Raw genomic sequence first — 7,899 nt, forward strand, 5'->3', positions numbered from 1 at the left:
TGACTTCACATGTGAACATTCATTACCAAATTAAACAGTCACTTCACATGTGAACATTCATTACCAAATTAAAGTCACTTCACATGTGAACATTCATTACCAAATTAAACAGTCACTTCACATGTAAACATTCATTACCAAATTAAACAGTCACTTCACATGGAAACATTCATTACCAAATTAAACAGTCACTTCACATGTAAACATTCATTACCAAATTAAACAGTCACTTCACATGTAAACATTCATTACCAAATTAAACAGTCACTTCACATGTAAACATTCATTACCAAATTAAACAGTCACTTCACATGGAAACATTCATTACCAAATTAAACAGTCCCTTCACATGTGAACATTCATTACCAAATTAAACACTCACTTCACATGTAAACATTCATTACCAAATTAAACAGTCACTTCACATGTAAACATTCATTACCAAATTAAACAGTCACTTCACATGTAAACATTCATTACCAAATTAAACAGTCACTTCACATGTGAACATTCATTACCAAATTAAACAGTCACTTCACATGGAAACATTCATTACCAAATTAAACAGTCACTTCACATCGAAACATTCATTACCAAATTAAACAGTCACTTCACATGTAAACATTCATTACCAAATTAAACAGTCACTTCACATGTAAACATTCATTACCAAATTAAACAGTCACTTCACATGTAAACATTCATTACCAAATTAAACAGTCACTTCACATGTAAACATTCATTACCAAATTAAACAGTCACTTCACATGTAAACATTCATTACCAAATTAAACAGTCACTTCACATGTAAACATTCATTACCAAATTAAACAGTCACTTCACATGTAAACATTCATTACCAAATTAAACACTCACTTCACATGTGAACATTAATTACCAAATTAAACCGTCACTTCACATGTAAACATTAATTACCGAATTAAACAGTTACATCACATGTAAACATTCATTACCAAATTAAACAGTCACTTCACATGTAAACATTCATTACCAAATTAAACAGTCACTTCACATGTAAACATTCATTACCAAATGAAACAGTCACTTCACATGGAAACATTCATAACCATATTAAACAGTCACTTCACATGTAAACATTCATTACCATATTAAACAGTCACTTCACATGTAAACATTCATTACCAAATTAAACAGTCACTTCACATGTAAACATTCATTACCAAATTAAACACTCACTTCACATGTAAACATTCATTACCAAATTAAACACTCACTTCACATGTAAACATTCATTACCAAATTAAACAGTCACTTCACATGTAAACATTCATTACCAAATTAAACAGTCACTTCACATGTAAACATTCATTACCAAATTAAACAGTCACTTCACATGTAAACATTCATTACCAAATTAAACAGTCACTTCACATGTGAACATTCATTACCAAATTAAACAGTCACTTCACATGTGAACATTCATTACCAAATTAAACAGTCACTTCACATGTGAACATTCATTACCAAATTAAACAGTCACTTCACATGTAAACATTCATTACCAAATTAAACAGTCACTTCACATGTAAACATTCATTACCAAATTAAACAGTCACTTCACATGTAAACATTCATTACCAAATTAAACAGTCACTTCACATGGAAACATTCATTACCAAATTAAACAGTCACTTCACATGTAAACATTCATTACCAAATTAAACAGTCACTTCACATGTAAACATTCATTACCAAATTAAACAGTCACTTCACATGTAAACATTCATTACCAAATTAAACAGTCACTTCACATGGAAACATTCATTACCAAATTAAACAGTCACTTCACATGTGAACATTCATTACCAAATTAAACACTCACTTCACATGTAAACATTCATTACCAAATTAAACAGTCACTTCACATGTAAACATTCATTACCAAATTAAACAGTCACTTCACATGTAAACATTCATTACCAAATTAAACAGTCACTTCACATGTGAACATTCATTACCAAATTAAACAGTCACTTCACATGTAAACATTCATTACCAAATTAAACAGTCACTCCACATCGAAACATTCATTACCAAATTAAACAGTCACTTCACATGTAAACATTCATTACCAAATTAAACAGTCACTTCACATGTAAACATTCATTACCAAATTAAACACTCACTTCACATGTGAACATTCATTACCAAATTAAACAGTCACTTCACATGTAAACATTCATTACCAAATTAAACAGTTACTTCACATGTAAACATTCATTACCAAATTAAACAGTCACTTCACATGGAAACATTCATTACCAAATTAAACAGTCACTTCACATGTAAACATTCATTACCAAATTAAACAGTCACTTCACATGTAAACATTCATTACCAAATTAAACAGTCACTTCACATGGAAACATTCATTACCAAATTAAACAGTCACTTCACATGTGAACATTCATTACCAAATTAAACACTCACTTCACATGTAAACATTCATTACCAAATTAAACACTCACTTCACATGTAAACATTCATTACCAAATTAAACAGTCACTTCACATGTAAACATTCATTACCAAATTAAACAGTCACTTCACATGTAAACATTCATTACCAAATTAAAAAGTCACTTCACATGTGAACATTCATTACCAAATTAAACAGTCACTTCACATGGAAACATTCATTACCAAATTAAACAGTCACTCCACATCGAAACATTCATTACCAAATTAAACAGTCACTTCACATGTAAACATTCATTACCAAATTAAACAGTCACTTCACATGTGAACATTCATTACCAAATTAAACAGTCACTTCACATGTGAACATTCATTACCAAATTAAAGTCACTTCACATGTGAACATTCATTACCAAATTAAACAGTCACTTCACATGTAAACATTCATTACCAAATTAAACAGTCACTTCACATGGAAACATTCATTACCAAATTAAACAGTCACTTCACATGTAAACATTCATTACCAAATTAAACAGTCACTTCACATGTAAACATTCATTACCAAATTAAACAGTCACTTCACATGTAAACATTCATTACCAAATTAAACAGTCACTTCACATGGAAATATTCACTACCAAATTAAACAGTCACTTCACATGTAAACATTCATTACCAAATTAAACACTCACTTCACATGTAAACATTCATTACCAAATTAAACAGTCACTTCACATGTAAACATTCATTACCAAATTAAACAGTCACTTCACATGTAAACATTCATTACCAAATTAAAAAGTCACTTCACATGTAAACATTCATTACCAAATTAAACAGTCACTTCACATGGAAACATTCATTACCAAATTAAACAGTCACTTCACATCGAAACATTCATTACCAAATTAAACAGTCACTTCACATGTAAACATTCATTACCAAATTAAACAGTCACTTCACATGTAAACATTCATTACCAAATTAAACAGTCACTTCACATGTAAACATTCATTACCAAATTAAACACTCACTTCACATGTAAACATTCATTACCAAATTAAACAGTCACTTCACATGTAAACATTCATTACCAAATTAAACAGTCACTTCACATGTAAACATTCATTACCAAATTAAACACTCACTTCACATGTAAACATTCATTACCAAATTAAACACTCACTTCACATGTGAACATTAATTACCGAATTAAACCGTCAATTCACATGTAAACATTAATTACCGAATTAAACAGTTACATCACATGTAAACATTCATTACCAAATTAAACAGTTACTTCACATGTAAACATTCATTACCAAATTAAACAGTCACTTCACATGTAAACATTCATTACCAAATGAAACAGTCACTTCACATGGAAACATTCATAACCATATTAAACAGTCACTTCACATGTAAACATTCATTACCATATTAAACAGTCATTTCACATGTAAACATTCATTACCAAATTAAACAGTCACTTCACATGTAAACATTCATTACCAAATTAAACACTCACTTCACATGTAAACATTCATTATTAAATTAAACACTCACTTCACATGTAAACATTCATTACCAAATTAAAAAGTCGCTTCACATGGAAACATTCATTACCAAATTAAACAGTCCCTTCACATGTGAACATTCATTACCAAATTAAACAGTCACTTCACATGTGAACATTCATTACCAAATTAAACAGTCACTTCACATGTGAACATTCATTACCAAATTAAACAGTCACTTCACATGTGAACATTCATTACCAAATTAAACAGTCACTTCACATGTGAACATTCATTTCCAAATTAAACAGTCACTTCACATGTGAACATTCATTACCAAATTAAACAGTCACTTCACATGTGAACATTCATTACCAAATTAAACAGTCACTTCACATGTAAACATTCATTACCAAATTAAACAGTCACTTCACATGGAAATATTCACTACCAAATTAAACAGTCACTTCACATGTAAACATTCATTACCAAATTAAACAGTCACTTCACATGTAAATATTCACTACCAAATTAAACAGTCACTTCACATGTAAACATTCATTACCAAATTAAACAGTCACTTCACATGGAAATATTCACTACCAAATTAAACAGTCCCTTCACATGTGAACATTCATTACCAAATTAAACACTCACTTCACATGTAAACATTCATTACCAAATTAAACACTCACTTCACATGTAAACATTAATTACCAAATTAAACAGTCACTTCACATGTAAACATTACTTACCAAATTACAAAGTCGCTTCACATGTGAACATTCATTACCAAATTAAACAGTCACTTCACATGGAAACATTCATTACCAAATTAAACAGTCACTCCACATCGAAACATTCATTACCAAATTAAACAGTCACTTCACATGTAAACATTCATTACCAAATTAAACACTCACTTCACATGTAAACATTAATTACCGAATTAAACAGTTACATCACATGTAAACATTCATTACCAAATTAAACAGTCAATCCACATCGAAACATTCATTACCAAGATAAACAGTCACTTCACATGCAAACATTCATTACCAAATGAAACAGTCACTTCACATGGAAACATTCATAACCATATTAAACAGTCACTTCACATGTAAACATTCATTACCATATTAAACAGTCACTTCACATGTAAACATTCATTACCAAATTAAACAGTCACTTCACATGTAAACATTCATTACCAAATTAAACAGTCACTTCACATGTAAACATTCATTACCAAATTAAACAGTCACTTCACATGTAAACATTCATTACCAAATTAAACAGTCACTTCACATGTAAACATTCATTATTAAATTAAACACTCACTTCACATGTAAACATTCATTACCAAATTAAAAAGTCGCTTCACATGGAAACATTCATTACCAAATTAAACAGTCACTTCACATGTAAACATTAATTACCGAATTAAACAGTTACTTCACATGTAAACATTCATTACCAAATTAAACAGTCACTCCACATGGAAACATTCATTACCAAATTAAACAGTCACTCCACATGTAAACATTCATTACCAAATTAAACAGTCACTTCACATGTAAACATTCATTACCAAATTAAACAGTCACTTCACATGGAAATATTCACTACCAAATTAAACAGTCACTTCACATGTAAACATTCATTACCAAATTAAACAGTCACTTCACATGTAAACATTCATTACCAAATTAAACAGTCACTTCACATGTAAACATTCATTACCAAATTAAACAGTCACTTCACATGGAAACATTCATTACCAAATTAAACAGTCCCTTCACATGTGAACATTCATTACCAAATTAAACAGTCACTTCACATGTAAACATTCATTACCAAATTAAACAGTCACTTCACATGTAAACATTCATTACCAAATTAAACAGTCACTTCACATGTAAACATTCATTACCAAATTAAACAGTCACTTCACATGTAAACATTCATTACCAAATTAAACAGTCACTTCACATGTAAACATTCTTACCAAATTAAAAAGTCACTTCACATGTAAACATTCATTACCAAATTAAACAGTCACTTCACATGGAAACATTCATTACCAAATTAAACAGTCACTCCACATCGAAACATTCATTACCAAATTAAACAGTCACTCCACATGTAAACATTCATTACCAAATTAAACAGTCACTTCACATGTAAACATTCATTACCAAATTAAACAGTCACTTCACATGTAAACATTCATTACCAAATTAAACAGTCACTTCACATGTAAACATTCATTACCAAATTAAACAGTCACTTCACATGTAAACATTCATTACCAAATTAAACAGTCACTTCACATGTGAACATTCATTACCAAATTAAACAGTCACTTCACATGTGAACATTCATTACCAAATTAAACAGTCACTTCACATGTAAACATTCATTACCAAATTAAACAGTCACTTCACATGGAAATATTCACTACCAAATTAAACAGTCACTTCACATGTAAACATTCATTACCAAATTAAACAGTCACTTCACATGTAAATATTCACTACCAAATTAAACAGTCACTTCACATGTGAACATTCATTACCAAATTAAACACTCACTTCACATGTAAACATTCATTACCAAATTAAACAGTCACTTCACATGTAAACATTAATTACCAAATTAAACAGTCACTTCACATGTAAACATTACTTACCAAATTACAAAGTCGCTTCACATGTGAACATTCATTACCAAATTAAACAGTCACTTCACATGGAAACATTCATTACCAAATTAAACAGTCACTCCACATCGAAACATTCATTACCAAATTAAACAGTCACTTCACATGTAAACATTCATTACCAAATTAAACAGTCACTTCACATGTAAACATTCATTACCAAATTAAACACTCACTTCACATGTGAACATTAATTACCGAATTAAACCGTCACTTCACATGTAAACATTAATTACCGAATTAAACAGTTACATCACATGTAAACATTCATTACCAAATTAAACAGTTACTTCACATGTAAACATTCATTACCAAATTAAACAGTCACTTCACATGTAAACATTCATTACCAAATTAAACAGTCACTTCACATGGAAACATTCATTACCAAATTAAACAGTCACTTCACATGTAAACATTCATTACCAAATTAAACAGTCACTTCACATGTAAACATTCATTACCAAATTAAACAGTCACTTCACATGTGAACATTCATTACCAAATTAAACAGTCACTTCACATGTAAACATTCATTACCAAATTAAACAGTCACTTCACATGTGAACATTCATTACCAAATTAAACAGTCACTTCACATGTGAACATTCATTACCAAATTAAACAGTCACTTCACATGTGAACATTCATTACCAAATTAAACAGTCACTTCACATGTAAACATTCATTACCAAATTAAACAGTCACTTCACATGGAAACATTCATTACCAAATTAAACAGTCACTTCACATGAAACATTCATTACCAAATTAAACAGTCACTTCACATGTAAACATTCATTACCAAATTAAACAGTCACTTCACATGTAAACATTCATTACCAAATTAAACAGTCACTTCACATGTAAACATTCATTACCAAATTAAACAGTCACTTCACATGTAAACATTCATTACCAAATTAAACAGTCACTTCACATGTAAACATTCATTACCAAATTAAACAGTCACTTCACATGTAAACATTCATTACCAAATTAAACAGTCACTTCACATGTAAACATTCATTACCAAATTAAACAGTCACTTCACATGTAAACATTCATTACCAAATTAAACAGTCACTTCACATGTAAACATTCATTACCAAATTAAACAGTTACTTCACATGTAAACATTCATTACCAAATTAAACAGTCACTTCACATGTAAACATTCATTACCAAATTAAACAGT

The sequence above is a fragment of the Tachypleus tridentatus genome, chromosome 9, assembly GCF_004210375.1.
Source record: "Tachypleus tridentatus isolate NWPU-2018 chromosome 9, ASM421037v1, whole genome shotgun sequence".
Taxonomy (NCBI): domain Eukaryota; kingdom Metazoa; phylum Arthropoda; class Merostomata; order Xiphosura; family Limulidae; genus Tachypleus; species Tachypleus tridentatus.